The 14,450-nt window shown below is 45.4% G+C and overlaps 1 protein-coding gene across 6 annotated transcripts in view; it reads left to right on the forward strand.

Annotated features, from left to right (window-relative positions):
- Positions 1-14,450, forward strand: part of LOC128695885 (uncharacterized) — a 230,606-nt gene that overhangs the window by 123,595 nt on the left and 92,561 nt on the right. For 2 of the 6 annotated variants that reach the window (XM_070092916.1, XM_053786821.2), the window contains exon 2: positions 13,109-13,165. The exons of 3 other annotated variants lie outside the window; for them this stretch is intronic. The gene's annotated coding sequence lies outside the window, so the exon portion shown is untranslated. Of the gene's footprint in view, positions 1-13,108; positions 13,214-14,450 lie in introns of all 6 variants that reach the window. One more of the 6 variants, XM_053786820.2, reaches the window with a different exon arrangement.

Genomic DNA, 14,450 nt, shown 5'->3' on the forward strand with positions numbered 1-14,450 from the left:
GAACAGATTACACAAACTCTGCTGTGATTAGGAAACAATAAAGTCAGAATACCGTGACTGGAACAGTACACAAATAACCCTCACATAGGAGAAAGGAACTTGCGAAGACGTCTTGGGCTGACTTGTTGATGGTCCAAGTAGGACCGAAACGTCTTCATAAGTTTCTTTCTCCTGTGAGCGGGTTATTTGTGTACTCTACGATGATGGTGGTGATGTTTAGACACGCTGCACAATATGATACCTGGAGGTTACCTGGAGGTTATTCCGGGGATCAACGCCCCCGCGGCCCGGTCCACGACCAGGCCTCCCGATGGATCAGGGCCTGATCAACTAGGCTGTTACTGCTGGCCGCACGCAGTCCGACGTACGAGCCACAGCCCGGCTGATCCGGCACTGACTTTAGGTATCTGTCCAGCTCTCTCTTGAAGGCAGCCAGGGGTTTATTGGCAATTCCCCTAATGCTTGATGGGAGGCTGTTGAACAGTTTTGGGCCCCGGACACTTATGGTGTTTTCTCTTAGTGTACCAATGGCGCCCCTACTTTTTATTGGCGGCATTTTGCATCGCCTGCCCAGTCTTTTACTTTCGTAGGGAGTGATTTCTGTGTGCAGATTTGGGACCATTCCTTCCAAGATTTTCCAAGTGTAGATTATGATATATCTCTCCCTCCTGCGTTCCAACGAGTACAAGTCAAGTGCTTTCAAGCGTTCCCAGTAGTTAAGGTGCTTGACAGAACTTATACGTGCGGTAAAGGATCTCTGTACACTCTCTAGATCTGCGATTTCACCTGCTTTGTATGGAGATGTTAATGTACAGCAGTATTCCAGCCTAGAGAGAACAAGTGATTTGAAAAGGATCATCATGGGCTTGGCATCTCTCGTTTTGAAAGTTCTCATTATCCATCCTATCATTTTCTTTGCACGTGCGATCGTGGCACTGTTGTGATCCTTGAAAGTGAGATCCTCAGACATTACTACTCCCAGGTCCCTTACATTATTTTTCCGCTCTATTGTATGGCCGGAGTCAGTAGTATACTCTGTTCTAGTTATTATCTCCTCCAGTTTTCCATAACGGAGTAGTTGGAATTTGTCCTCATTGAACATCATATTGTTTACCGCGCTGTGTTAGGTAAGAGGAGCCATCACAGTAGGCGAGTACACCTAGGCGAGTATACCTAGGCGAGTATACCTAGGTGAGTACACCTAGGTGAGTACACCTAGGTGAGTACACCTAGGCGAGTATACCTAGGTGAATACACACTACCACCTACAGTTTCCTCCTCAGCGTCACGCATTTCCAGCTTTCTCGTGAAGGGGAAATTGGCACTTAGGTCCCTTCCTTCCCCTCCCCTCCCGTCCCATCACACCTCACCTGTGCCCTAACCCTCCCACTTGTTTTTACCCCTTTACCCCTCCCCCTACCATTCTTCCCCCCCATCACACCCTCTGCTTCCTTCCCTATCTTGGATCAAACCTGATTACCTCCCATTTCCAAGGCACTGTTGGAGTTTAACTATTGATAATTCTAATAACAATAATAGCAATAATAATAATACACAGCCTTAGTTAGAGAGAAGCCTACGACTACTAAAACTACTCTCTGCTTCTACTACCACTGATAATACTGCTACCACTACCAGCCTTACCACCACTACTACTACTTCTTCCTCTCTTGGTTCCGTCCCTGCCTCCCTCGCCTATATATACTGGCTCCATCACTCTCTTGTGTTAGTGTAACTTTGTAAAAGATCCAAGTCAGACCGAAACTTCGTCGTAAGCTTTTTCTCTTTCTCTCTCTCTCTCTCTCTCTCTCTCTCTCTCTCTCTCTCTCTTGGGTTATTCGTGTATTGTTACAGTATTGTGCCTTTTTTGTTTTTAATAATTCTCAGTGAATTATACTTAGAAGTCATTTATTTCAGGGTATCACCTTACCCTGATCCACCACGAGGCCTGGTTACGGACCAGGCCGCGGGGGCGTTGACCCCCCGAAACTCCCTCCAGGTACACTCCAGGTATTCCCTTTCTGTCTCTCCTATTCTTCCTGTTTTTTGGGCTAGTGTCTTGGTTCTTCTAACCCTCCCCTCCCCTCCGCCTCCTGGGTAGACCGTAAAGGCGGTGATGGGACCCGCCCCACTCCCTCCCTCTACCCTCCTACATACAGTGGGCGTTGGTCATGCTGTCATCTCTACGCTGCTGTCATCACCAGGGTGGTGATGCTGCTGTCTCCTGGGAATACCTGGCTCGCCCTTCTCCTGTTGGGGATACCTTCCTCACCTCTACTGGTAATACCTGCCTCATCTCTCTCACTTGCTGGGGATACCTGCCTAATCTCTCTCTTGCTGGGGATACCTGCCTCATCTCTCTCACTTGCTGGGGATACCTGCCTCATCTCTCTCACTTGCTGGGGATACCTGCCTAATCTCTCTCTCGCTGGGGATACCTGCCTCATCTCTCTTGCTAGGGATACCTGCCTCATCTCTCTTGCTGGTAATACCTACCTCATCTCTCTCACTTGCTGGGGATACCTGCCTAATCTCTCTTGCTGGGGATACCTGCCTCATCCCTCTCTTGTTAGGGATACCTGACTCATCTCTCTCTTACTGGTAATACCTGTCTCATCTCTCTCTTGCTGGAGATACCTGCCCCATCTCTCTCTTGCTGGGGATACCTACCTCATCTCTCTCGCTGTGGATACCTGCCTCATCTCTCTCTTGCTGGGGATACCTGCCTTATCTCTCTTGCTGGGGATATCTGCATCATCTCTCTCTTGCTGGGGATACCTGTCTCATCTCTCTTACTGGTAATACCTGCCTCATCTCTCTTGCTGGGGATATCTGCCTCATCTCTCTCTTACTGGTAATACCTGCCTCATCTCTCTTGCTGGGGATATCTGCCTCATCTCTCTTACTGGTAATACCTGCCTCATCTCTCTTGTTGGGGATACTGGTAATACCTGCCTCATCTCTCTTGTTGGGGATACCTGCCTCATCTCTCTCTTACTGGTAATACCTGCCTCATCTCTCTTGCTGGGGATATCTGCCTCATCTCTCTCTTACTGGTAATACCTGCCTCATCTCTCTTGCTGGGGATATCTGCCTCATCTCTCTCTTACTGGTAATACCTGCCTCATCTCTCTTGCTGGGGATATCTGCCTCATCTCTCTCTTACTGGTAATACCTGCCTCATCTCTCTTGCTGGGGATACCTGCCTCATCTCTCTCTTACTGGTAATACCTGCCTCATCTCTCTTGCTGGAGATACCTGCCTAATTTTTCTCCTCATTCTTAACTCTCCGCATCCTCACTACCTATCCACCTACTCTTCTTTCTAATCCTCTTTCTCTTGTTGCTCTGAATGGTTTGTGTGGTGATGGTGAGGGGAGGAAGGTATGCTGAGATGTGATTGTAGTAGGGGAGGCATGCTGAGGTGTGACCTCGACTCACCTCAGCATAACCTCCCTCCACCACTACTTACATTGATCACTTGACTAACCGATGACTTGTATAACCCATGCAACACACACACACACACACACACACACACACACACACACACACAATGTGGTTTCACAAGCAACAATCAGCACGGGTTCAGAGATGGTAAATCTTGTCTTATCAGCCTGTTGGGAAGACAGGATTTCCTAGTCATAATAACACTTTCTTCTGCACCCGTCTGATTTCTTCGTAGCCAGATAAGCTAGAAATGAAGGAGAACAACACTAAAATATATTGAGGAGCAGCTAGAGAGAGAGAGAGAGAGAGAGAGAGAGAGAGAGAGAGAGAGAGAGAGAGAGAGAGAGGAACAACAGTGTAAGGAAGAGAAGGCAACACACCAGGAAAAACGTGAAAAAATAGAGCCCGCAGCCAGAAAAACGAAATGTATTTCATGAAGAGCTACATCACTTTGCATCGTTCAGTAGAAGGTTTACGGAGGCTCGATACTATGGCTGCTAATCGTGGCCATGTTACTGACTAGTTAGGCACGCGGTAGTACATGGGACAGGCAGCAGAAGACTTGGAAGCCCACATCGAGGCTATCTGCTGAGAAGAACTATACACTTCTTCCTAGACAAATGTCTATCGTGCATTTAAGTGTGCGAGTCAGGGATAGAAAATCAGATGGCGCTCTTTCCGCCCTCCACTCCTTCCGGCCACTGCTGTTGGTGATACCAGAAAACGGAGAAACCAGCAGGATCTGGAGGGAAGAACAGAGCCAGTTAGAAAATAATCTCTTTTGGATTCTGTGTATGTGAACATGTAAGACAACACCTCAAGTCGATTTGCAGTGTCGAAAAGTGCAACAAAGATAAGTTTAACATTGTTTGATACTGAGTGATGGGTGGAGTGTTGAGAGTGTTGGAGGCCAGGCAGGACAGTACCATACTGAGTGATGGGTGGAGTGTTGGAGGCCAGGCAGGACAGTACCATACTGAGTGATGAGTGGAGTGTTGGAGGCCAGGCAGGACAGTACCATACTGAGTGATGGGTGGAGTGTTGACAGTGTGGAGGACAGGCAGGACAGTACCATACTGAGTGATGGGTGGAGTGTTGGAGGCCAGGCAGGACAGTACCATACTAAGTGATGGGTGGAGTGGATCACGGTTTTTCTCCCTCGTGTGATCGCTCTCATTAATGGGCGTTGGAATTACACTACCAGCAGGGAGGAAGAGGGGCTCTCATTAATGGGCGTTGGAATCACACTACCAGCAAGGAGAAAGAAGGGGTAATGGGACACATTAATGGGACAATACTCTCCCAGTGGGGTAGATGTGGACAGGGCACATTAATACTACAAATTTAAATTAATTTTCATAATCCCACTTACTACTCCTGCTTTGAATTGTCTTCTTGACACCTCGTTTTCCTTCGTTCTCGTGATGGTTACTAAGGAGAGGTCTGCCAGGGAGGTCTGTAGGAGAGGTCGCCGTTACTTCTACTACACAAGATCAAGGAAAAGGATCTTGAAGACTAATCGAAGTGGTGATGTTTTCCTCCTCCGGAAAATGCGTCCTGACACGAGTCTTTAAGTGATGATTCCCCCCTCCATCCTTCCCGACTGGTTGAGCAGCTACTGGTGTACCATAGTTGGGTATCCACTATATTTACACACACACACACACAGTCAGCAAGTGAGGTAGTGGAGGCACGAACGATACATAGCTTTAAGATGAGGTATGATAAAGCTCATGGAGCAGGGAGAGAGAGGACCTACTAGCACTTGAAGAGGCGGGGCCAGGAGCTGAGTCTCGACCCCTGCAACCACAATTAGGTGAGTACAATTAGGCGAGTACATACACACACACAGCACATTTGATTCCTGCCCACACAAGCAAACTTAGTGACTAGAGTAGAATTTTTTTTCTAACATATTTAGTGAGTGTTCCGTCCACCTCCGCCTCCGGATGTGCCCTAGTGGGAGGAAAAAGTGTTTCGATATGCTCGTGTGTGTCCCACCGTGCTCAGTGTCGCTGTCTCTCTCTTATCATGCCTTGATAAAGCTCTACACAGTGCAACGTTCCGTTAATTCACAAATAACCCGCACATAGGAGAGAGAAGCTTACGACGACATTTCAGTCCGACTTGGACCATTTTGTAAATGGTCCAAGTCTGACCGATACTTCATCATAAGCTTCTCTCTCCTGTGTGCGGGTATATGTGTATTGTTCCAGTCACCGTATTGTGCCTTTTGTTCTTTTTGGGCTGGTAATATTTTATTCTGGGACATGTGTTTTAACTTGACTATTTTCGGGGGTGCGTTACTCTGCTGGAACAAAGCTACCACTAAATTTCCAGGACAAATGAGTGCCAGGATTAACTTGCAGTGAGACTCCCCTACCACTGAGTGACCTGCCCCTACCACTGAGTGACCTGTCGCCCCTCTAACACTTTTAACTTCTGGCTTGTTCGTGACTTTGTGATTAGCTATATTTTGCTTATTGGTTTTTGATTGGTTATAGTTTGTTTATCGGTTTTCTGATTAACTTTAGCCATTCAAAGTGGAATCAGTACCTGTGATGCCGCAATGGTTGTATTTATATACCAGTGGATCAGATCTGTTGTCACTGGAGTTGGCTGAACTTTGGGAGACATAAGTAAGTTTATTCAGGTATACACAAATACAGTTACATAATTATCATACATAGCAGCATGTGTGTCTGGTTGTCAAGTGGTGAGACTGGTGCCACATGTGTTTCCAGCCGTTGCACTGGTTCCTCACACCTTTCCTACCTGGTCACTGAAGACAGTGACACACACAAGTTGCAAAGTAAGCTTTTATTGGGGCAACTTTCTTCGACCTTGTGTCGGCAGTGCTGTTTCATTCACCTGCTCGACGATGTACTCGGGTTTCTCATAGTAACTGTCGCTTGCATTGTCTGTGCTATTACTCTGAGTTCCAGTAACTATTTGATACACAGGACATTGACTTCGTTTTCATTATCCTCATCAGAATTGTTTCGAGTCTAGATTTTCCTGTCACCATTTAGTCAGCTTCAGTATCGGGAGATTTGCCGAATTTCTTTAAAAATTTAATGTATGGGTTTGTTAATGTCCAAGAAATTTAAAACGTAATTTAAATAGCAGCTTTAACTTGATGAATAAAACGCTGTTTTGTTACCCAGTGGTCTTATCAGTCCAATACAGAGAATAATGCTGGAGACAGTGGTATGTATTGGGACCGAGGAGAACTGAAGGTGACAGCCTTCTCACAGTAATCCTGACTAGTCTGGTGGTAGGTACTGGAGACGAGGACTGAGGGATGACAGCCTCCACACAGGAAGTTCACTCTAAGACAGGTATACAAATGGCTTAACTTCTGCTAATGGCTTTATCAGGTGTAACACTTGTATAAATTTGGCATTTTGCTTCTGCAGTGGCCGTTAAAAGTAGCCGATATTAAGTGATTGAATAACACGAGCAGCAGAGTAGTAAGGTAACACGTGTGCTGTTGTATCAGCGAGTCAGTGGCAGCAGGTGTTATCAGTAAACAGGTCTGCCTCGCCTTCACACAACTGACACCAGATGCTACCTAAAACAGACGTCCAGGCTGTCCAGATAGTACACGCTGGCTGCCGTGTTTTACCAAACAAACTACTATTAGAAGAATGTGGATACGACAGCTGTTGTATATAGATAGACGTTGTGTGTGTGTGTGTGTGTGTGTGTTTTACTGAAGCATAGCAATGCTTGTGATGTTATTTCATTATTATTCGTATTTTTTTTATTGTTCCATAGCATGTGTCCCACAACAAGCTACTAAGACCCAGGAACATAGTTACTGCCAGGTGAGCAGTGGCTCAGGATGCTGATTGAATTCATTGATGACATGGGGATTACCTGTAAATTTACTCCACGACTTTACAATCAAGTTAATTAACTTACACACTCATCAGTTGTTGCTGAAGAATTTCGAAATTGGTGGACGATAATGTGGAGACGCAAGTCCAACTAGTGGTGATGAATGGTGACCGGGGTTGCAAGCGCCTGCTCCACCACCTTCGTCGCCACCTCCGGAGGGAAGGTATGGGCAGACTTCCTCTCCTCTGTTGTTTCTTTTTCTGACTTGTTTCTGTTATCCAGAGATGTTTTTATCGCCTTCCTGGACTGTTTATTTTTTCTCGTCTGAATTGTTTTTTGTCGTCTTGGACGATTGAAACAATTCTAACAGTCTTTCTGGGCTATTTCTCTGTCGTGTTATGTTTCTGTCGTTTTGGACTGTTTATGGTGTCCTCGTGGACTGTCGTCTGAACGGTTCCTGTCATCCTCGTGGACGGTTTCTCTGGGTTATGTGGAACCTGCGTGGTCATTAACGTTCCCTTTGTATCTCCTTTATCTAGTCGTGGAATATACGACCTTCGGTAACACTTGTAAGCTAGAGGCCTCGTGTACACTTGAGACCGAGCTGACTCCATTCTCCCTGGGTGTGTTCTTGTTTTCTCCTTTGTTGTGCCCCTGTTCTCCCCCTGATTGTTTCCCTTGGCTATATTTTTGTCTTCTCCCTTGTGCTCTTGTTCTCTCTCTGATTGTTTCTCCTGGCTGTGTTGTTGTCTTCTCTCTGACTTTGGTTCTTCTCATTAACCTGACCCCTCAGTGTCGTGACAATGTTAGTCCGTTATACCTGCTCGATGATCATACATTTTCTCTCTCCTTTTTTTAATTTGTTGATCAACGGCATTTACACAAATACTTATTTAATAAATAGGATGAATAATTGACATTAAAGAGGCACTGGGGATATTTCTTTATCATTTGGAATGGTTTGCACACATGAGGTAATGAAATCATTATGTCAGACTAAGCTGGGAGATTTCTGTAGGGCGACGAGGATATATTAAGCATTCCATTTTGTTCATTAATTAAAGCAGAGCTACAGGTTTCTTTCCAGGAGGTCTGGAGTAACTTTTACATGGGGATTTCCACCTCTCTGGATGATTTACTGCATACAGAGGTAGTGGAATTGACGAGGATATCATCAATATTACCTCTGGGGGAGAAGTTGAGATGGGCAGATATGAAAGGAAGTGGGTGGGTGGGGAGGGGGGCAGGGGGGTGAAGGATGATGGGTGGCTGGGATTCTCCCATGGGGTGAGCACCAGGGCTGAAGAAGACCATCATTACCCAGGGAGGAGTACCTGCCTGGGGAGACGGGTTTCCCTATGTCCTGACCCGACAAGAACTTCGTGGTTCCTCCTTCATTACCTCGGTCACTGGGTGAAGGTGACGTGAGGAACGAACAGTCAGAGATCATGGGAAGATAATGCAGACATAAGAACACATGATTACTGCCGTAGATCTACCAGCCCAAGCTAATCAGGACGTACTCAACGCCAGCCATTTCCCAGTCATGTGTTTATGGTACATGTCGAATAGCGCAAAACATTGACTTCAGCAACAGTGCTTGGTAGTATGTTACACTCATCTACGGCTCCTGTACCGAATCACTAGTCTCTTGCTGCCTTTCTGTGTCTAGATACAATCATATTGTTACAAGTTCTGGCTTCTTGATTAGACATTACCACCAGAATCTCTCTCTCTCTCTCTCTCTCTCTCTCTCTCTCTCGCCCTCCAGAATTTCTCCGAACAGATAAGCCTGTTAACGATCTTAATTTATTTCCTCATTTAGACAGATCAAAGATAATGAAGATAGTTCACAGATTAAGATAGGTAGGCCACGAGAAGTTAGAAGAGGCAGGCTGGATAGGCTGGAGTCCTCGCGTTCGATATCATTAAGGTGGCGGAGGTAGGGAGTCCTTGCGGTCGTTATCCTTAAGGCAGTTCACCCGTGCAGGATAAACCAGTATCCTGCATCCCCCAACCCCCCGTCCCCTATCCCGGTACGTCCAGATGAACATGTAAGAGCTACACTTGATGCAGCGTGAAGGATGGCAGGATAGGCAATTTTGCCTAGGATAGTAGGATATAGACGCAGTGTAGCCTAGGATAGCAGGTTATAGAAGCAGTGTAGCCTAGGATAATAGAATATAGAGGAATGTAGCCTAGGATAGTAGGGTATAGCGGCAATATAGCCTAGGATAGTATGGTATAGAGGCATATAGCCTAGGATAGTATGGTATAGAGGCAATATAGCCTAGGATAGTAGGGTATAGCGGCAATATAGCCTAGGATAGTATGGTATAGAGGCATATAGCCTAGGATAGTAGGGTATAGAGGCAATATAGCCTAGGATAGTAGGGTATAGAGGCAATGTAGCCTAGGATAGTAGGATATAGAGGCAATATAGCCCAGGGTAGTAGGATAAAGCAAAGAATTATAGAACTATTCTCGGCAAGTAGAGAATATTTTTCAGCAGGTGGCAGTATAAGTGATGTCCTAAGACAATGGTTAATGCTGGGCACGTGTTCTCCGTGGCTAGGAGCCACCTAGTCGATGCTAGGCACGTGTCCTCCGTAGCACGTATTCGTGACAAAAACCAAAAAGGTCGCGTGGCTGTTTAAGGGATTTTCAGGGCTGTGTTGACCACAAAAGTGACCCTCTGGGAGACAGCTCCAGCGACCCGAGCATTGTCTGTCCCTTTCCACCAACGACAGGGAGCAGGTACCGCAGACTGGCAGCAGGTACCGCAGACTGGCAGCAGGCACCGCAGACTGGCAGCAGGTACCGCAGACTGGCAGCAGGTACCGCAGACTGGCAGCAGGCACCGCGGACAGAATATAGATATGTAGATAAATGGATCAAAGAACCGACAGGTTGATAAATTAGACATGTACATCACATAGATATCTTTATTGTGGAAACGTTTCGCCACACAGTGGCTTCCTCAGTTCTATACAGAGAAGAATGGTTGAAAATCAGAAGGAGTTTGAGGTAATCAGTCCCTCAGCGACTCCAGGCTGAGGGCTTGGGTCGACGTACACCCGCGCCACACCTGGGAATGTGGGCGTGTGACAAGTGTGTGAGGTATTGCAGCTAGCAGACTGGGGGGGGGGGTTACTTATAGTAAGGATGAAGAGAAAAGGGAGAAGAATTCACTTGTGATTTACCTCTGACTTATTTCTAGAGTTTTTCCCATTCTCTCAAAGATGTATTGAACGGGATAAAAGTGGATAATTAAGAAAGTAAGAATATTGCAGTAGGCCTATTGGTTAATAGGCAGAACCAGCTCACACTCGGCCATTCACACTCATACATGTCTTACCCTGTTGAAGTTACCCTGCCACTGCTTGGCACTTTGTTCCTCTCACAGTTGTTTCATACCACTGCTTGCCTATATATTTCTTTAATGACTCACGAAATCGTAATGACACGATTGCAAACAAACCATACCATATTTCTTTAATCTTAAGGTCTCCTATTTAAATACGTTGTTGTGAGTTCTGTCCTGGTTAATAATTTCACAACGTTGTATCGGATCCAGGGAAATAAAAAGTCACAGAAAAGTCATAGACAAATTTCACAATCTAACCTAACCCAACCTGTGGTATTTAAATAATATGTGACTTTTTTTCCGGACACAGTTATATCCCCCCCTTCCCCCCAGCTTTATTTCTTTATTTCACTTTGTGTACTATCTTATCCAATCCTTATTCTTCCCCTTTTTGTAATAAGATGAATAAGGAATAAATAATAAAGAGGATACAAATAAGGTGCTGAAAACGAAGAGAGTTTCTGCTGGTGGTCACATGAGTGAGTTTATATCGGACGCAGTTTGACGTCTGTGATATCATTTAAATATCAGTTGTATTGCTTGAAGTCGTCGTCCTTCAGGCTGATATTTTTTTATATTTTGCTTTAAAAAGTTTAATCAGTAGTAAGTTGACCTGTTTCCAGTGAAGGTTTGTTTAGCTTACTCTCAGTGCTTGGGTACTGAGGTATTAAGGATGACTTCGTGAGCCTGTTTAGCTTACTCTCAGTGCTTGGGTACTGAGGTATTAAGGATGACTTCGTGAGCCTGTTCAGCTTACTCTCAGTGCTTGGGTACTGAGGTATTAAGGATGACTTCGTGAGCCTGTTCAGCTTACTCTCAGTGCTTGGGTACTGAGGTATTAAGGATGACTTCGTGAGCCTGTTCAGCTTACTCTCAGTGCTTGGGTACTGAGGTATTAAGGATGGCTTCGTGAGCCTGTTCAGCTTACTCTCAGTGCTTGGGTACTGAGGTATTAAGGATGGCTTCGTGAGCCTGTTCAGTGTACTCTCAGTGCTTGGGTACTGAGGTATTAAGGATGACTTCGTGAGCCTGTTCAGCTTACTCTCAGTGCTTGGGTACTGAGGTATTAAGGATGGCTTCGTGAGCCTGTTCAGCTTACTCTCAGTGCTTGGGTACTGAGGTATTAAGGATGGCTTTGAGCAGCTGTTCGAGGCATCCCAGATGTCTTAATTTTCTAGTAGCTTGCTTAAAGCCCTTCCCCTTGGATAACATCTGATTATCTCTCGAAAACTTCATGTGGCTTCTGTATAGCGAGTTTTGGATGTCTTAATCTGTTGCAGATGTACAGGTGTTTCTCCTCACAAATAACCCGCATTTAGAAAAGAATACTTATAAAATGGTTTCGGTCCGTGCAGGATCATTGTCATTTCGCAACTGCCGTAAGTTATTTCAGTCATTATAATGTAAGATTTTTTTTTGTAAGTTATTTACAGTTTCTACACTAAGTTGCGTGAAGGCGTGGTACCCGGATTTTCTGGTGGTGTTTAGATGACATTTGCGGTGAACGTGAGGGCTGTGTCGTACTGCGCAGGGCGTTGTGTTAAGGTTAGTGGCGAGCCTCGGTTATCTGTCGTCCATTTAACACGGTACTTCTACCAGCAGGAGGGTGAGTCTGCTCACTGCCACTGTTACTCCTGCTGCTGCTGCTGCTGCTGCTACTATCAGCCTTACCACTACCACTACTTTTTCTTCCTTTCTTGGTTCCGTCCTTGCCTCCCTTGCCTATATATACTGGCGCCCTCACTCTTTTGTTTTAGTGTGATTTTTGTAAATGGTCCAAGTCGTACCGAAACGTCGTCGTAAGTTTCTCTCTTCTATGTGCGGGTTATTTGTGTACGCTACTTCTCAGAGCAGGAGGGTGAGTCTGCTCACTAAACTCGATACTTATAACAGCAGGAGGGTGAGTCTGCTCACTAAACACGGCACTTATACCAGCAGGAAGATTACCGTGATTTATTACGGTACCTATTAACATTATTACCCTTGTGTAAATAGCCCCTGGGCAAGCAGCCGATGGTCAATAGATCTTTGTGTGTTCGCCTAGCTGTGTGTGTAGGTGTCGATTCACATCTGACCACGCATCTTACCTCTTATCGACCGAATTTCTGAATTGTCCTTCAGACTAGATCATATCTACTCTTGTTCGCCTCCGCTACCTCTTCGTCTAGTGTCATCCACTTACCACCTTCAGTCTGGCGATTCCAACTTGCCTTATATCCCTTGTTAAGGGGTACACTGTAGTAGGTTGGTAGACAGTAATCGTCATGTCAAAAAAAACTGTTATTTTTGTTTGCGCTCTTGCAAGTTTCCTAATATTTTTGCCTCTTGAACACGTAAGATGACAGGTAAACATTACAAGCTAGTAGGAACATTCAGTTCACACTCACCTTTATTTTCATATGTGCTTCTCGGAAGATCTTAATACTGTCGCGTTTCCTCTCCAACCTAGGATGCTGGCTCTGAGACCGGGCCGAGGGAAAGATACTCCCCGGAATCAGTAACACAGGTATGCTGTTCCTCCGCAGTTCCTCTGTCCCTTCCTGCAGTGCTTAAGGTAATATCTTGTTTAGTCCTACAGGTTTCATTGCATATATATTCCTCCTCTATCTTTGAAATTTCTTCTATTCTTTTGATGCTCACCCATTTCTCTCTATTTTCCTTGTATCTCTCCATATTCTCCGATAAAGAGCTCCTTGAGCCTTCAGTTAATCTTCGTGTACCTCCTGGTCATTTCTCAATTTCCCCTTCCTCCCATCTCTTGACACTCCGGATCAGTTGACAGACTTAACACTGCCCATTTACTAATAACCTCAGAGACTTTGTTCCAACTTAACCCGAGTGCTGGAATGTAAGAGTTAAAACAGGAGGACGTTTAATCCTCCATCCATTAATTCCGAGACTTAATTCCCACTCACCCTTAAAAGGACGGACTGTCCTCTTATTTGAGTCTTATTTTCAGATCCCTTATTGTCATTTTGTATGGCTATACATCAATGTGGGCTCTGATTTGGATATTGCTGATGTGTTTTTTTTTTAATTGACTTTCTGCTCCCCTATTTTTTTACTCTTGCATAGTCGTTCCTAACTCACTCTTAGTTTTGTTTTCAATTGTCCTCCCTTTTCTACATGTTTTTCATGCACTTTTGTGAACACTGGGTTGTTTGCGGTCTCTTCCCGCCTTGCTGGATTTGAGCGAGCAGGTTGTAACGAAGAATAGGAGGATTGGGACAGTGGTCCCGTATCCTATATCTGTTGGGCATGCCATAGCCTTCTTACCTCCACACCTGCTGCCCCAAATGGTCACCCCAACACCTGCTACGCCAGTGGGTTACCCTACGACTGATTGCTACACCAATTACCGCACATTTGCCACTGCAATTGGTTTTCATACCTACCACTGGTAATGGCAGCGTAGGTGAGAGGTGAGAGGTCAGGAGCATGGTGTTGGTTGTTGTGGTGGTAGTGCAGAGGGCGGTGACTTACACACCCTGCACACAAGTAACGTTCATAAATGGCAACACGGGGTGTATGTGTGTGCGTGTGTGCTTACGTACGTAGTTGCATTTCCAGGGGTCGAGTCTCTGCTTAGACCTCGCTGTTTAACTGACAACCGATCGGCATTATTTGGTTCTCAGACTTTTCTCAAGTATATGTTATCGGTGTCTTTCGCTCGCTCATCCATCTCTTTACCACATACTTCCCTCACACTTGACATTCTTAAATACTCTCTCATTTCTCATTACCAAGCTTATTAGGTACATAAACGTATAGCAAAGAATGGGAAAGGGGGT

The sequence above is a fragment of the Cherax quadricarinatus genome, chromosome 41 (assembly GCF_038502225.1).
Source record: "Cherax quadricarinatus isolate ZL_2023a chromosome 41, ASM3850222v1, whole genome shotgun sequence".
Lineage (NCBI taxonomy): Eukaryota > Metazoa > Arthropoda > Malacostraca > Decapoda > Parastacidae > Cherax > Cherax quadricarinatus.